The sequence below is a fragment of the Chelonia mydas genome, chromosome 22 (genome assembly GCF_015237465.2).
Source record: "Chelonia mydas isolate rCheMyd1 chromosome 22, rCheMyd1.pri.v2, whole genome shotgun sequence".
Lineage (NCBI taxonomy): Eukaryota > Metazoa > Chordata > Testudines > Cheloniidae > Chelonia > Chelonia mydas.
In genome coordinates this window covers 15968794-15986564 of record NC_051262.2, presented here as the reverse complement: position 1 = coordinate 15986564, position 17771 = coordinate 15968794, and the positions used below count along the sequence as shown (strand labels likewise).

The following is a 17771-nucleotide window of genomic DNA, read 5'->3' as shown; positions in this document are numbered from 1 at the left end:
GACTAAAGAGAATGACCTGGTCAAGTCACTTCTAATGTAGTCCCTGCGCCCATGTCTGCCCAGGCGCTCCTGGCCGACGTGGCCAGGAGCACCTCGGACATAATGATGACGGCTACCAGTCCTATTGCACCGTCTGCTGCCACAAGGCAATGGGTGGCTGCTGCTATGTAGCAATGCAGCACCACGTCTGCCAGCACCCAGGAGACATACGGTGACGGTTACCTGAGCGGGCTCCATGCTTGCCGTGGTATGGCGTCTGCACAGGTAACTCAGAAAAAAAGGCGCGAAACGATTGTCTGCTGCTGCTTTCACGGAGGGAGGGAGGGAACGGGGGCCTGACGATATGTACCCAGAACCACCCGCGACAATGTTTTAGCCCCATCAGGCATTGGGATCTCAACCCAGAATTCCAATGGGCAGCGGAGACTGCGGGAACTGTGGGATAGCTACCCACAGTGCAACACTTCGGAAGTCGATGCTTGCCTCGGTACTGTGGAAGCACTCCGCCGAGTTAATGCACTTAATGCACTTAGAGCATTTTCTGTGGGGACACACACACTCGAATATATAAAACCGATTTCTAAAAAACCGACTTCTATAAATTCGACCTAATTTCGTAGTGTAGATATACGCCCAGTTTCAGTGGACAACTGTGAATTGACCACACCCACACACAATTGCCTAGCTCTATTAAGACCCAACCATACTCCCAGAGCGATTGTGGATAGCAACAATGCCATCAATTATGCCACTAACTAAACAAAGAAGTTAAATAAACTCTGGTGGGAACAAAAATTCTGCCCAAATTAAAGTGCAAACTATTCTAAGTGAGTAGAAAAATGTAGCAATAATGAAAAAGATTTAAAAGTATTTAAAATATTTGACACTGCCCTTGATGGTTTATGTTTATTGTGGTCTTTGCATCTGATGTACTATAACTGTGATTCATTCTGGTGAACAAGAACATATATGGTCATGCTATCCAGTTGCTCAACTTTCCATTTGTCATCTGTTTATCATGCTGTGGCCATATGAATTTCTTGAACATAAACAGGGTTAGAACTTGGAACACTGCTCCAAAAGTTGTCCTATTATTGACCTCCCGATTCATTAGGGAGCTGGTGTTAAGGGCGTGCAGATGGATAAGAGCTGGAACATGCTAAGGTTTTGTTCTTTTTTAGCTGCTTCTGTGTTAAAAAAGCTGCTTTGGCTGAACATGCATACATATGGGATTTTGTGTTTCGTAACTTTAATTTTGGGGGAGGGCATGGATCATATGTAAAGACTCATATGTAAACAAATGCTCATTTGCTAACAGGAATCTGCATAATTGATTAAATTTATGCTCGAAAGCCAGAGTCTTGACCTATCTATCATGGAATTCAGTGGAAAGACTCCAATTGACTTCAGTATGGAACTTGGCTAGGTCCCCCATCCTTGTTTTAAAAAAAGAGCAAGAGACCATTTTAAAGGCCTATTGCCAGTAACAGTATAGTACAAAGAGTTACTTTCACTAATCACAGACTTGAAAACAAGAATGAAAATCTCTGTGCCTTTTTCTTGGAAATCTCAGACATAGTTTATAGTGATACTTTGTTAAAGCTCTACCAGATCCTCCAATCACTTGGCTCTAACAAGTGCAGTCTTCCTACTTCCTGTAAAATAGATAAATATTAGACTGGTTATAAAGGTGGTGAAACAGAGACACCAACAAGTTATGCACCTTCCCCAAGGAACAGAATTTACAGCCATGTCTACGCTGCACACTAAGCCCAGACTCTGATTTAGTTCTGAGACTAAGCCACCCTTATAGCCACACATAAATTGGTCTGACTTGGGTCACCAAGCACTCAGGACCTGAGTCCTGTGACTGTACTATGGGGCTGAGTAAGAGTCTGACTCAGGTCCAAGACCTGTCATTTTACACTGTGGACACAGGTCAATGACAGACCCATGCCAGAAGGTCTGCGTAGTACAGTATGAACACATGAGCATGACTGTGAGACCTGGGTCCTTCAATTGTAAACCCAGGTTTATAATGCAGTGTGCATGTTGAAGCACTGGCTTGGAAAGGCCAAGTCCACAAGCCCGGGTCCCATAACCCCTTCTTAGTCCCTTGCACTGACCAATAAATTTCAGTCCCAACCCATATTTGTTCACTGTGTACAGTGAACGCAAAGTCAGTTGCTTAAGTGCACTATTTTTAATTGTCTGTTGATCTTACACAGGAATTGTTATGCAGAATCAGACCAGTAGTTGAGTTAGTCTGATGATCTGTCTTTGACACTGACATTATCAGATGTTTCAAAGGAAAGTGCATGAAACTTTATAGTGGACAATTATATAGCACTCTGCCTAATAGGAGACTTTTCCCTATGCCCTGTGATTCAGAACATGGGTGTGTTCTGAATCACTGTCCCTTCAGCCAGTTTTATTGTCTCTAATGTATCTGTGGATGTTCTTTATATTAAACATCCAATTTTTGTTTTTTTTTAAAATCATACTAAACTTTTGGTCTTAATAATATCTTGTGGCAATGAGTCCCACAGGCTAACTATGTGTTAGGTAAAATGTGTATTTCCTTTTATCAAAGGTCAAAATTTTTCAGGCAAAAACACTGATTAAGTAAATGCATCGGAGAGCTTCCAGGCTCGGACGTTTTATTGGGCTGTTTTACAGGTCAATATTCTAAAGTTATTGATTCCCTAGGTACTGTCTTCTACAGGTAGGTGCTAGACCTCAGACTGTATAGTATTCTAAACTTGGCAGGCATTCAGCAGCTAGGCCTGTCATTTATATTACTGATATGCAGCCTCTGTCTTCAGAGCTGATTGCAGATGTCAGCTGTATCTTCCTCGCCACCTGATTGCATTCACATTCCACAGGTTATTCAGCTGTTTCAATGACTTTCCCATCCAGATGACAATCTTTACAGCACTATGGTAACGGGGGCTACACAATCAAAAGTGAATACTTGAAAATTCTCTGTGCCCCGCTATCCTACCAGAAAGTGGTTACCCATAATTACACTAAATGATAGAGAGATCAGTCAGGCAAAGCCACTGCAAATGACAGTTATTTCACCAGAGAGCCTAGAAGAACGGGTGACACTCGCTAATACAATAACAGTCCACCTTACCCGGGTTCGCAATTTTCATTACTGCTATTGAACATCTGTGGGCTGATTGACATCTGTACAAAGAGAGAGAGAGAGAGGCAGAGAAAGATGACGGTTGCCATCTCTGCTGAATAAACTGAATGCAAAGGGTCTTTCTGCCTCAATTCCTCAGTTGCATATTTATATGTGCAGTGGGGGAGTGACCAGGAATAAGTCACTGAACTGAAAATGGAAGAGACAGAACATAACACAGAGGGCAAGGAAGAGAAAAGGAGGCAAGAATGATGAATATGAAAGCAATACAAGAGAGAGATATGGGGGAGTTCTTGCCCTTTGTATTCCTTTCCCACAGTTAATGTTCTATTATACTGAATATTGTTTGCAGGACTAATAACTTAGCCTTGCTTGTTCCTTTCTGTGGACTTTTACTGCTCTGTGCCATTCCAGCGCTCCGGTGCCCTCAACCGTCTTTTGGAAATACACTAACAAATAAACCAGCCCATCAGTTACTCCAATATCAAATCCAATAACATCTCCCCCACCAGCAATATAAATACAACAAGCTAATTAAGATCCCTCATAAAGTCCCCACGCCACCGCTACTCAGCTCTGCCTAATGCCCATCCACTTTTGGCCAACGGAGAACAAGTGACTTTGCAGCTCACCCTGAAGGGTAACAAACTTGAGCTCTTACAAATCAAGGTGGGGAAGCACATTCCAAAGGCCTGTGGTCCTAGAGCGAGTATCCTGAAAGCCATCCTGTATATCCAATATAGTGGCATGAAAGGAAACATTAGTCTATCTTAGGTACTTGTATAGCCTCCATCCCTGAAGTAGCTGAGCCACTGTAGCCCATAGGGCTAGCTTGCCTTTATTATATTCACTGCTTTGCATTATATTCAGTAGTAATGCAAGGAACCTACAGCCCTGTATCCTGTAGGATATTGGCTTCAGCAAGTTATCATAAGACTTGAGGCCTATACATTTTGAACAGATAAACAGCCCAATGGAAAACCCCAAGTACTGGGGAGCTGACAAAAGAGTGTTTTTAAGGGGAATTCTGATCACAGGAACATGACCCAGCCACATGAGTGTCATGGTATCGAATTGACTTATATAACAGATACACGAACTACATCTGCAGATACCTAATCACAAGAGGGCCGTGGTAACAAATTGATGTAAATGATAATAAGTTGAAATCATTGATATACTACTCTATAGGAGAAAGACCCTCCAACATTAGTAAGGTGAGAATATACAAATAAGGAAAAGTGGTAAAACCTGTACTAAATATGCATCAAACAGGGGCGTCAGCGTACCATATTATAAAAGTTGCATCCCAGCCTAGGGGCAGTAAGAGAAGGAGGTGTCTGAATGATGAGCACTGGTTATGAGGGGGAAGGTGGTGGTGATGAAGAAGATGACGGCTAACAAGGGATGGTGTGAGTAAATGGATATGCAGGTGTACATTCTGTAGTATCTCCATCTACCTTACTGAGTTGGGATGTTAGTGGCTGTGCGAAATAGTATTAATAAACTATTTGTAAATATAGAGGAGTTCCTATAGTGGGAGTGTTGCAACTGTGCACATTGGGGTTCCCAACTATATAATAAGTTGAATAATACTGGGCCTGATCTTGGGACAAGAACCTGTCAACCCTCAAAGTGATAACTGGGGATTCTTAAGTTATCCTCATACACCCCCTCTATCTATCTATCTATAGATCAGGCTACACCCTTCACAATGTTTAATGTCTATATCCTGGGGTATGAAAGTTCTATTATCCCCACTTCACAGCTGAGGAACTGAGGCCCAGACCCCCACAGGTATTTAGACTCCTAACCTTCATTGATTTCAATGGGAGTTAGGAGCCTAAATATGTTTGAGGAGCTGGGCTAGAAGGACCAAGAGTATGTCTGCACTTCTCAGGTTAGCCAACTTCAATTCGCTAACATGGGTTAAATAGCAGTGAAGACGCAGAAAGTCACCTTCTTTGGGTTGGCAGCTCAAGTTCAAGCCTCCAGGGGTCTGTCTACACTGCAGCTGAGAGATGTAATTTCTAACGTAGGTAGACAGACTTGCACTAGCTCAACTCAAGCTAGCGCACTAGAGGTAACAGTGTGGGTGTGGCGGCTGTAGGAAAGGCTCATGCTAGCTGCTCAGTCCCCTGGATCCAAGCCTGGGTGGCTCGCCCAAGCTGCCTCTCGTGCCACAATATCCACACTGTTCTTTTTCGTGCACAAACTCGAGTTGAGCCTAGTGCGAATCTGTCTTCCCGTGCTGGGAATCAGACACCTCCCAGCTGCAGCGTAGACATACCCTGAATCGACCTGGGGTTGAACTCCAGCAGCTAGCCTGCGTTAAAAGCCAAGCCTCTTGTGTCAGAACTGCTATTTTAACTCGTTAAGAACATGGTTTTTGTGTGCAGAGTAGGCATTTCTTAAGTGACTTGCCCAATGTCATACAGGAAATCTGTGGTGGATTTGGGAATTGAACCTGTTTTGAACAGGGGTGTTGTGAGGGTAAATGCACCAATGATTGTGAGGTGCTCCGATATTATGGTAATAGGTTTCATATCGTGGCTAGACTAGCGTCTCTTTTTAATGGGCGAGGCCTGGCTGTCCTCTCTGGTATGCTGGTTATGCATTGCTAGCATTCCACTGATTGCAGTGCAGACACCTCTACTTTACACTGGTGTAAATAGGGGGAGAAACAAACCCACGGTCTTTTGAGCCATTCTTCCTCCTTTCCAGTGTCTCTGATTTGTATCCTTTTTCCCTGACTCCAGCAGGAGCTGCCCCTGATTTCTGTCAGACAGCTGAAAAGGCAATCAGAGTGCCCCCAAGCCTACTAGCTGGAAAAGAACTCTTAATTACGCCTGGCAGCCTGCAACAGAAGGGTAATTGTAGCTACACACTTCTCCATGTAGGGAATCATTGTGCTGTTTAAACAGACCATAAAAATCTCCAGCAATTCTGATGTTCAAACTGTTAAACAGCCATTAAAGACACCAGCAATACAAGACCTAGGCATGTTTTTTCCCCAAAGCAAATGCCAGCACCAACTATGTTCCTGAATTTACTTTCCCATGGTGAAATCCACAAAGGCCTTTTGGAAAATAATTACATTATATACAGGCTAGGTCAGGGGCAAACATTTTGGCCAGAGGGCCACATCTGGGTATGGAAATTGTATGGCAGGCCATGAATGCTCACGCAATTGGGGGTTGGGGTGCGGGAGAGGGTGAGGGCTCTGGCTGGAGGTGCGGGCTCTGGGGTGGGGCTGGGGATGAGGGGTTGGGAATGCAGGAGGGTGCCCCAGGCTGGGACTGAGGGGCTTGGAGGGTGGGAGGGGGCTCAGGGCTGGGGCGGGCGGTTGGGGCATGGGAGGGGGTCAGTGGCAATGTTCCCTCTAATTTTTGACAGGCTGTGTGCTCAAAAAATTTCTTCTGTGCAAATTGTTGTGCTTCTGGGCAAATTTTTGTGCACGTGGTGTTTCACTGTGTGCACAGGGTTTAGGATCTGTGTGCGCACGTGCACAGTTTAGAGGGAACAGTGGTCAGGGGTGCAGGCTCCAGGCAGCGCTTACCTCAAGCAGCTCCCAGAAGCAGCGGCATGTCCCCCCTCCGGCTCCTACACAGAGGTGCAGCCAGGCAGCTCTGCACACTGCCCTGTCCACAGGCGCCGCCCTGCAGCTCCCATTTGCCGCGGTTCCTGGCCAGTGGGAACTGCGGGGCAGTGCTTGGGGCAGGGGCAGTGTGTGGAACCCCCTGGCTGCCCCTACGCATAGAAGCCAGAGCGGGATCATGCTGCTGCTTCCACGAGCCGCGTTGAGTGGGGCAAGCCCCTGACCCCACTCCCCCACTGGAATGCCAGAGCAGGGCAAGACCCGGACCCTGCTCCCCAGTGGGAGCTCAAGGGCCATATTAAAATGTCAGGGGGGCCGGATGCGGCCCCCAGGCCATAGTTTGCCCACCCCTGGGCTAGGTAGTGAGTGACAGAGCTGCCCCACTGTCACCACAGTTGATATAAGAGACAGAATCCCTTCTGATCCGTTTTGGTTTTCATCTATTGCCAAATCATTTCAGTGGGTATTAGAGCTGCAAACTCCTGCTGGAGCCATCCTACACAAGGAAGAGGGAAGACAATAGATAAGTTATTTACATTAGAGTAATGCCAAGGGGCCCATTATACTAGGTGCCATGCAGAGCCATAGCAAGAAACTCCGAAAAGTTTCTAAAATCTAAACTGAGAAGCCAAACAATGGGAGGATCATCATTCCAGTTTTACTGGTATGGAACTGAGATACACAGAGGCTAAGTGACTTGCTCAGGGTCACACCGGGAGTCTGTAGCAGAGGCGGAAATGAATCCTTACCTCTAATCTAGTTTCCTGGATCAGAAAACCAGCCTTTCTCTCTGTGACTTCGCCATGTTACTTACATGAGTAAAATCTTGCAAAGATCTCACATAGAGCCTTTTGTCATGGAGCAACAGTGAGAGTTAAACAAATCCATAAGCCCCTTTTACCTTGATGAGGGCAGGGGCTTCCCTGACAGACACTTAGTGGAGTAGCTATCAGGGAAAAGCAGCAGCTCCCTCCCCCGCTCTCTGGCCTGTTTTTCCTGAACAGAAGAAATGTTGTTTCCAGACCACTAGTTCTGGCAGTGCTGAAAACTCAATGTTTACTTTCCATAATTCGTCCAAGGTTCTGCTTCCACTCTTACAAATAACCCTTGATTCCAAGAAAGAGGGAGTGCTGTTCGGATCCAGCAGCTCTGGGTATTAAGGACTTTGCTGTGAAAGTCAGTTGAACTCTGGGAGGTAGAGAGGCGCAATGAAATGGTTTTTCTGGATGTCTTGCATTGGACTTTTCAGATAGCTTTGAGAAAAGATTGCACCAAGTCATTTTAAAGAAAAGAAAAACAACACGCTTGTGCTCCCCACAGCCATTAGCAAACTCACAGAGGACAGGCCTGATCTGGAGAGCATGTCACAGCCAGCCCACTGTACCAGTGCAAGTCTCCACTTCACTCGGATCTGAAGCACTTGATGGCACAGCCTGAGGGCTAGGAGCCTGGAGCTCCTGAGTTCTAATTCCAGCTCTGCCTTGTATGACTGACTCACTTTGTGACCATAGGAAAGTCATTTAACTTTCTGGCTTTAATTTCATCATCTATTAAAACTGGAATAATATATATATATATAATTATTAAAATAGGGAACATTTTTTACCGTTAGTAGTATTTACTTGCCTGCTGGCTGTTTATGAGAGGAAGAATGGCTTTGTAAACAAGGCAGTAGCTTGAGACTGCAGCAAGGTGAGGTCAGTTCCTCCCATACTTGGGCTAATGGCTTGATTTTCCTCTGTCTCAGTTCCCATGTCAATTAAGTGCAGTTAATAATGCTTCCTGGGACGGGTTGGGTCACAGAGACCCCTTGGAACTGCCACCTGATGTGCTGAGACTACCTCTGAGCCCATTTTCTCTGCTAGTTTGGGCCTAATCCCTTTCAGACCAACGTTGTAGTTTATGGCCCGGTCCAGCAATCACTCACACCCCCATAGTTACTGTCCTTTGTTCCAGTTTCTTTCAGGCATCTCTTTGGGGTGGAGAGGCCATCTCTTAAGCCAGCTGAAGACAAAATGGAGGGGTTTCCAGGGCCTTTTATATTCCTTCTCTTGTGGGCAGAAACCCCTTTGTTCTTCTGTGAAAAATCATAGCAACAAGATGGAGTTTGTAGCCATCTGGGAAAGTCACATGTCCACGAATGATTCAGCTTTTTGTAGGCTGACGCCATTGTTTACATGTTAGTTTGAACCTTCCCAGGAAAGCTCAGATGTGGATTGGAATCTCCCGGAGTTCATTGTCAGTAAAGTGTTTTTTGATTGGGCACTTACTGAGAATAGTCCTTTCTCCAGAAGCTGTCCAAATGCTTCACTGAGGCTACTTAGAATCAAACACATTGAGGTACAAGTACATAGCCAATATTCATAACTTCAAATACAAAAATGATACACACATACAGACAGCATAATCATACCCAGCAAACGACAACCTTTCCATAGGCACCCCACTTGACCTCCTCTGTACAAGACCTGGTGCAACCATAGGACCCTGGTTGCAACAATGATCTATATGGTCACAGTTCCTGTCAATAATGTCACACTTCCTTTGTCCCATCCAATGACTGTCTTGTCTGTTATTGTTGTGGGAACCAGGCTGCTATCATGGAACTAAATGACACTTTAAAATATTCCTTCCTTCAGTTTGACCCTGCACCTCGTCGTGGAGAGCCTCATGTTACCTGTCGTACTCCAGACAACTTTCTGTAAACATCTCCTCATACCGCCTTTTGTAGGAGGAAGTACACTTGGCATTTTAAAAAAGCAACAATAATTTACACATTTCTCTAACAAATTGGGATCCATCTCAGCCTAAAACCCCCATCATGGACCAAAATATGCCATGCTAAGGATAAGCATTTAGCACAATTTGAGGCTGAATTCAGTACAACACGATATATCTTATAACAATTAGTCCAACAGTCAGTTTGCCAGATGTCTTTGTAGTAATTGTTTTTTAGATTATAAACTCTTCAAGCCAGTGACTCTCACTGCATGTCTGTACAGTGCCTAGCTTAATAGAGGCCCCGCTCTCGGCCATAGCTTCTAGGTATTCCTAATAATGAATTAAGCAAACCAAAATATTTGCAAAGAGAATCACGTCTGGGAGAAATCAAGAGCCTGGGAGAAATCAAGGGTCTTGGGCTTAGATTTTTAAATGTACCTAAGCATTGCTTTGCTCAGCACTGCAAGGCCTAATGGTATGTCTATACTGCAATGTAAGATCAGGGTTCAAACTGAGGCTCAAGCCTAACCCCCTTTCAATCCATACACAAATTGTGCTAATCCAGGGCTTGGACCCAGGGTCCCAGAATCCCACAAGGATGGAGGGTCCAAGCCTGAGTCAAGCTGGGACCCAGCGTTCAAGGCCTGTTGCTTTGCAGTTAGATGCATCCCCACTGGACTCATGCTCTAAGAGTCCGCCAAAAGTACCCCACAATTCCATGGGCTAACTTTCTTTGTCCTCTGGTCTGGTCCAGTTTGGTGAACAGTCAAGTTTTCCCACACTGCACTACAAAGGGCTAGAGTAGCCATAGTTTGATAGCGCACTAGGAAGTCTGGGATACAGGTGGGTGGACTTGGGCCTGCATAATGCAGTGTAGACGTTGGAGCCCCACATTAGGACCCAGGGTTCAAAAATTCCTAACCTGGGGTTATAAAGTGTTTGTAGCATGGGTGTGTGGTAAATGCTTCAGCTAGACTGGGAGAGGGGCATCTTGATGCAGAAGCAAGAACATGATTGAAAGGGAAGAATCCTCTGGGTATTGTTAAGAGGATGTAGAGCTGACTGAGCAAGAACATAAACTATATCAGTAGTTTCCCTTCCTAGCATGTGATGAATAGAGGGAGGTTAGATAAATTTTCCAGGGGCCAGAGGGACTGGGTGAGGAGGAGAAAGGAGAGTGAAATGCAGACAGAGGGGCTGAGCGCTGGTTATGGTTATGGCTATGGTTATGATCCTCAAGGGAACAGGGACTTTCCTGCAAGAAGATCTTTGTATGATTGTGTCCTCAGGAGAGACAGAGCTGGTACCTACAAGTACCCGAGGGGAGTAAGCCCCAGTGAGGGAAGGGGAATATTTATCTAATTATTCAAAGGAGGGCCATGAGGAGGCAAGGGAAATTGTAGGGGGAATAGCAGAGAAGACCTGAGCTAGAACAAGCAGTGGGAGAGTCTTTCAGCAGAAGGAGGGGGAGCCCTATCAGTGGCGGCCTTAAAGCATCAGCGCTCACACTGTAGGGAACAACTCTGTCCTACTTAAGGGTAGGGAGAGATGGACTGAATGTTCTGTTCCTAGCTGCTCTCTTCCAGCTTTCCTATAGTTCTGTGCCCATCAAGCTCTTGCATTTACGTGCTTCTAATGTGAGCCAGAGGAAATCAATGTCCATGGCATGTGCTTACTATTCTTTGTGACAGAAACAAATCTTTGGAGCGGCATGTATTTAAAAATACTCTAAATTGTCAATAATGGGTACCACGGCGAATGGGGTAAAGAGCCTTCCACTTCCATACTGGTAGTGGTGAAAGTGAGTTCACCACCCCCAGAGCTGTGAGGCAACATGTTGCCTCCTGTGTGAGGGATTCTTGTCGGTATCAGCTGAGTGTTAGCCCCTAATCCAACCAGCCTATTAGCCACTCAAGAACACTCCTCTGGGCAATACGAGCCCTGCCTTTCCCCTGTAGGTTGACAATAGATGCCCCTTAGCTGCTTCAAAATGTCCTCTGGTGGTGTCTCGCTCCTAATCACTGGATACCCACAGAAATCCCAGACCCTCTTTTCCCAAAGGAACAGTGTACCCCAGTTTTACCTTAGCCCACCCCTCCTGTATCACAGGTAGCTCTTGAGTTCAATTATGATAAAACAAAAGGAGATTTATTTCAGAAAGAATAGAGATTCAAATGGAAAGGAACAAGTGTGGAGGATGGAAACAAATGATTACGTACTAAACAAAATCGAAAACCACAATCTAGGGTCTACCCTTTACCTTTCCAGTCTAATAAAGTTGATTCTCACCCCGCAGTTCAGTGTTTTGCTGCATTTGCTGGCCCCAAGGAGTCAGAACCCAGTCTTTCATGAAGCACCCCACTCCTCAGTGAATGGACACAGATTGTGTCTTTCTCCACCATGATATACTGAATCAGCCTTTTGTCTTTTATTCACAGACGGGATCCCCCTTGCTTCTTGTCATTCCTTTTCACTGCCAAGTGGCTTTGACATTTATAGTTTCTCTCTGATGGTTTTCCACTGTTCTGGGTTGTTGTTATGGTGGACAGTTGAGCAGCACATTACAAAATCAGCTGGCCAAAGAGGGATGACAGCTACCCCACACCCACTTGAATGGGCCAGCAATGAGACATATGATGTCCTGTTGACTCATTTTCATTTCAAGGCCCTAAGGCATAATTTTCAATATAGTTACATTATTCCTTAAATATCAACCAGGCACACATCTTGCAGTGATTTTGAATATTGATAAGTTACATGCTTTCAGTAAAGACCTCACATGCTACCCTTTAGGGATAAATGCCATGAAAGCCATGTATTCTGTGTAGTGAGTTTGTCAGGTCTGAGACAGGAGTTGCATGTACAATGCAAGAACAATGAACCTTTTGCCAGTTGGCACCCATGGGCCTCTGTGTCATAGCAGGAAATCATTTACCTTCAGATGGCTGTTGAGATGAGTTTGGTGGGACTCAGCAGCAAACAGATGTCCATACAAAAGCTACCACAGCCCGTGCTTCATCAGAGTGGCCAATGATCAGCTCAGCCCTGGAGAATGCATTTCTCCTTCACTCTTTGTAGTGGCTCTTTCATGGCAGGGCTGACGCATGTCAACTGGAGGAACTTGCACTGTGTCATAACTGCTCTGTGGGTAAAGAGAGGACCGCAGTCACTAGGGTTGTCAAATTATGGCCTTTCATAAATGAAACACACTAGCCAGAAGCTCCAAAACCAAATAACTAGCAGGGTGCAGCTGTTCCAGAGGAAAGGGGTGTTATCCTTTATTCTTCACAATCAGCCCAAATCTCCTTAGCCTTCTCTTTTGTCATGTCACTCTTTGGTTTCTCTTAGTCCCTGAATTCTGCTGTGGGGAGAAAGTCATGTCTTATCTTTAGTTATGGTTTTACTGAAATGCAGACTTGCCTTTCTGAGGCAAGAGCCTGGAAAATTGCTCCTGTTGGCACTGGAGTTTGGAATAGAGGTAGCCAGGATGTCTGTCTTTGCTGTTTCAACTCAGATAGGAAAAGTAGACACGAAAGGGTTGCAGCTGTGTTTGAAAAGTCGTTGGTGTCATAGAGGCAAGGAAAAGAATGTGCAATTTCTTTCCCTGTTCCCCTTTATGCAGCAGATTTTAGAGATTTCTTGTGTACCAAGCCCTGCAGACATATGACTTCATGGAAGAGAGAGATTAATTCTCTATATTTTTCAGGAAGAAGCCTGGGTTCTTTTGTTCCCATGTGTTTTCTGGCTAAAGTCTCCTATTCCCCATGAGCTGCCCCAGTTGATAAATCCCTGTCTTATTGAGAAATGTTTTATCTGATTAAGAAAAAGGTTATTGTCTGGACAGACTTGGAGCTGGTATGTAATAATGTTACAAATACGGAGATGTAACAATTTTATGAACACTGTATGTGGTCAGGTCAGTGAGGGGGAGTTATTGTATATTGGATTATCAGAATCTCCTGTATGAGTGTACTGATCTAACTTATATTGGAATGTTTATGATGTACCTACAATGCTCAAATTTAGTGGGAATCTGTGCAGGAAAGTGACACAATTGCTCTCCAAATAAGACCAGCAAAACACACACTGGAAAGACAACAGGGCAAACTATTCACTTCTAAGATCCCGTTTCCAACAAGTTGCAAACCTTGCTTTGTGAGAGCTGGGGGTTACCTCATGAAAAGGGCTATAAACAGTGAAAAAAGTTACTAGATTCCTGTGGAGGGGGGTGAGTTGTCAGGGGCTGAGCTCCATCAGGAAGAGAAGCTGATACCGAGATGAGAGGTTCTGTGGAAGAGTTAATAAGGATTAATTCTACGAGGATCCCCATGTGGAAGATGATTAACCAGCCACGCATATAATCTGTTTTATTGTTAAAACCTGTTTTCTCTGAAATGCTTTGGTTATAAATAAACGATTCTTGGTTTTGGTCACAGATTACTACTGTTATTGCCATGGAGGGAACAGAATTGCAGGATTTGGAACTGAGTCAGACCTGCTGAGGCAATCACGATTAGTACCAGGGGACTGCAACGCAGGGCCCCGACGGAGAGTGGGAGTTTCGCATGATTCCACTCCAAGAGACAGGTGGAGCCTGAGATCTAGTAGGGTTGTGCTCAGAGAGACCAGGAAGGGTCAGAGGTGACTGCGACATTGTCCCCTTCAATAACCCTTTCATCTCCTTCACCTCTTCTGAATGTTGCTCTAATTCCTTTCCTTGCAACGATGCTCTCCCATTGCAAAAGTAATCCCTGGTTCGCTGACCTGTCTGCATTTCAGCATGGGATATAGCAGGCCTAGTCCCCTGGTGAGCAGGTAGATGTTATATGGTGTGTAGTCTGTAAAGGGGACTTCTGTGTCTCCATCCCTTCTCGCTCACTATCCAGATTCCACCAAGCCTTACAGTGGCAATGAGAGGGGGGCGCTAAATAGGAATTAGGAGATTCCATTCCTAATATATTAACCTCCACCTTCAAGCCACCTGTTTAAATTCATGAGTTTTTTCTAGATTAAATTTCTTCTTGGACAGGGCTATTTGTATGTCAGTAGAGAAGCTACAGTGACAACTTTCATAGATTCACAGATACTAAGGTCAGAAGGGACCATTATGATCATCTAGTCCAACCTCCTGCATGACGCAGGCCACAGAATCTCACCCACCCACTCCTGCGAAAAACCTCTCACCTATGTCTGAGCTATTGAAGTCCTCAAATCGTGGTTTAAAGACTTCAAGGAACAGAGAATCCTCCAGCAAGTGACCCGTACCCCATGCTACAGAGGAAGGAGAAAAACCTCCAGGGCCTCTTCCAATCTGCCCTGGAGGAAAATTCCTTCCCGACCCCAAATATGGTGATCAGCTAAACCCTGAGCATATGGGCAAGATTCCCCAGCCAGATACCCAGGAAAGAATTTTCTGTAGTAACTCAGATCCCACCCCATCTAACATCCCATCACAGGCCATTGGGCCTATTTACCATGAATAGTTAAAGATCAATTAATTACCAAAATCATATTATCCTATCATACCATCTCCTCCATAAACTTATCGAGTTTAATCTTAAAGCCAGAAATGTCTTTTGCCCCCACTGCTTCCCTTGGACAGCTGTTCCAAAACTTCACTCCTCTGATGGTTAGAAACCTTCGTCTAATTTCAAGTCTAAACTTCCCGATGACCAGTTTATATCCATTTGTTCTTGTGTCCACATTGGTACTGAGCTTAAATAATTCCTCTCCCTCTCTGGTATTTATCCCTCTGATATACTTATAGAGAGTAATCCTATCTCCCCTCAACCTTCTTTTACTTAGGCTAAACAAGCCAAGCTCCTTGAGTCTCCTTTCATAAGACAGGTTTTCCATTCCTTGGATCATCCTAGTAGCCCTTCTCTGTACCTGTTCCAGTTTGAATTCATCCTTCTTAAACACGGGAGAACAGAACTGCACACAGTATTCCAGGTGAGGTCTCACCAGTGCCTTGTATAACGGTACTAAAACCTCTTTATCTCTTCTCTGTATGTGTCACATTGCAGAGTGACAGCAAATCTCAAAAACTCACACGTTCTGTAGAGGGGAACGCCCTGTTAGAGCAGTCTAGTCCATGGCCTACTGTGAGATTGTCACCCTGTCTGTTCTGTCTAGTCCAGTTTTAAATGACTCTGATAGTGCCTGTTAGTTCCCTTGGAGACTGTTGCACATTCTGAGATCTTATTAAGGCATTCTGGAGATCTGTCCTGGTTATAGCCATTAATGGCCAGCACTGCCAATCAGGGTGAATACAAATCAATGATTTTTTTTAAAAAATTTTAAAATCGGATTTTTTTAATTTAAATCAGATTTTTTTGATAAAACGCTTTTTGAGGAAAAAAACTATCTAAAGATAGTTTTAATTAAGATACATTATAGCTCAAAGATATCTCATCGTGGAATAGGGATTATAAATTCTAATTCTAAAGTATGAGACAATACATTCATGTAATGTTTAAGAAAAGTCTTGTAAATGAGTTCCAATAGTTCATGGATTAGGGACCCAACCTTATGGGGTTCCAGGGGCTCCTGTATAGATTATTTAGGTTAATCTTTCTATCTACCCAACGGGACTCGATGCTCAGTCTAGAACATACCATCAGAGATGCTTAGTTTTGCAGTTCTCAAACTGTGGATTTGTGTCTCCAGAGATAACATGCCTGTTAACAGCAAAAAATGTTTTAAAATAAATAAATAATATATAGAAGTGAGAAATAACAGACATCAACTCTGTTGTCCCTTGGCAAATTTGTGTACAGAGTCAATCCCTTACCTCTCTCTAAGAGTGCAAAGTTTCAGAAAGTTCAATGAACAGAAGATTGTTGGGGGCGGAATAGATCTGGATAAGGAGAAGAAGTCTGGAGATAAATGTGAGAAGGGAGGGACATATGCTTGTTTTGTTAAAATATTATATGTTTGCTGTTTGAACAAAAAAATCCAGAGTACTTAATGTTGTTGTTTTAGTTAAAACAATTTAAATGTCTGTCTGGTGATGTTCTCCTCCTAATACAGCCTGGCAAGAAAATCCTCCAAATATTAATGATTAACTGTTGAATTGGAGATAGTTCACCTCCCAATGACTTCATAAATATCTGCTTCAGTTACCTTTGGTAAATGAAATAACCAAACAATCATTCATTTTCTGATATAGCTGTAAAACTCATCTGAAAAGTTTTCAAAATAAATCACTATTTAAAAATGTATAGTGTGTACCTTCTAAAAATGAAACCTACATCTATCTCTGAGTTGTGAAGAATATGTATTAAGGTTATAACAACCAACAAGAATGCACTTTTATGTAGAAAACCATGATTAAATCAAGTCTTCCTGACTTGTGATTTAAATCAAATCCACACTGCTGCCAATGCAAATTCCACTGTAGATAGACTTGGCATGTCTTGAAACTCAGTCACAGTCAGGGTTGAGCAGAATCTGAGGCAAATCCTAGCAGACCGTCGCTTGGCCTGCTTATACCAGGGGCTTGCACAGATGCAACTACCAGTGTGATGAAATCTCCAAGGCCTGAGTTTCATCTCATTGTTCCTAGTTACTCGCACAGCTTGCGTGAGCCACCTGTGTGTAAAGCCAGAAGTAATGCTTTATAAATGAGAGGTGCACTGTGGTAACAATCCAGGTATTACTTTTAGCAGGGCCCTGTGTCCATCTTGCTTCAGTGGGGAAGTAAGCTTATGAGGGTTACAGTATCAATCCTTGCTGAGGCTACAGCCTTTGACGGACTATATGGAAGTGCTGACCATGCAGCATTTTGCCACTACAAGCATTCACACAGCCATGTACATGTATTATCACTCCTAGATCAAGCTGCAATAACAGTGGCCGCAGCCAAGCAACGTTCTCAGCATAGGAAGGGGAGAGGGGAGGGTGCTGACTATGGGTCAGCACAGTAGGTTGCCAGCACACAAATCACACTGGAGAGATGCAGAAGCAGCTCAGCAGTGAAAGGCAGGACAGAGCCAAAGCACTCCCTTAGATTCCATCACAAAGACGTTCCTCAGGCTTTATTCAGCCACCAGTAGCTACACCAGTGCAACTCCCTAGTTTAGACAGGGGCTCGCTGCATTGTTTACAAGTTGTTTCCTCCTGCTTGAAACTCATTCTTCTCTTGTGGGAGGGGAGGAGGTCTTAAAAACCTAGGTCCTGTCTCCTCTGCATGGACTTGGTATGTCTCATGGACACTTTCATGGAGGCAGAGATCTGCCCCAGTATCCTTAGCCAACATTTCCCCTTCCCTTCACTATTGTGCAGGGTTCTGACTACTAT

At 44.2% G+C, this 17771-nt stretch overlaps 1 long non-coding RNA gene across 1 annotated transcript in view; it reads left to right on the top strand.

The window, feature by feature from the left end:
• The first annotated feature begins 8864 nt into the window (after positions 1-8864).
• The window catches only part of LOC122463553, a 30012-nt gene continuing 21105 nt past the window's right edge, over positions 8865-17771 (top strand). Inside the window, exon 1 of the long non-coding RNA XR_006287024.1 lies at positions 8865-9266. This is a non-coding gene — a long non-coding RNA (uncharacterized LOC122463553). The remainder of the gene's footprint in view (positions 9267-17771) is intronic.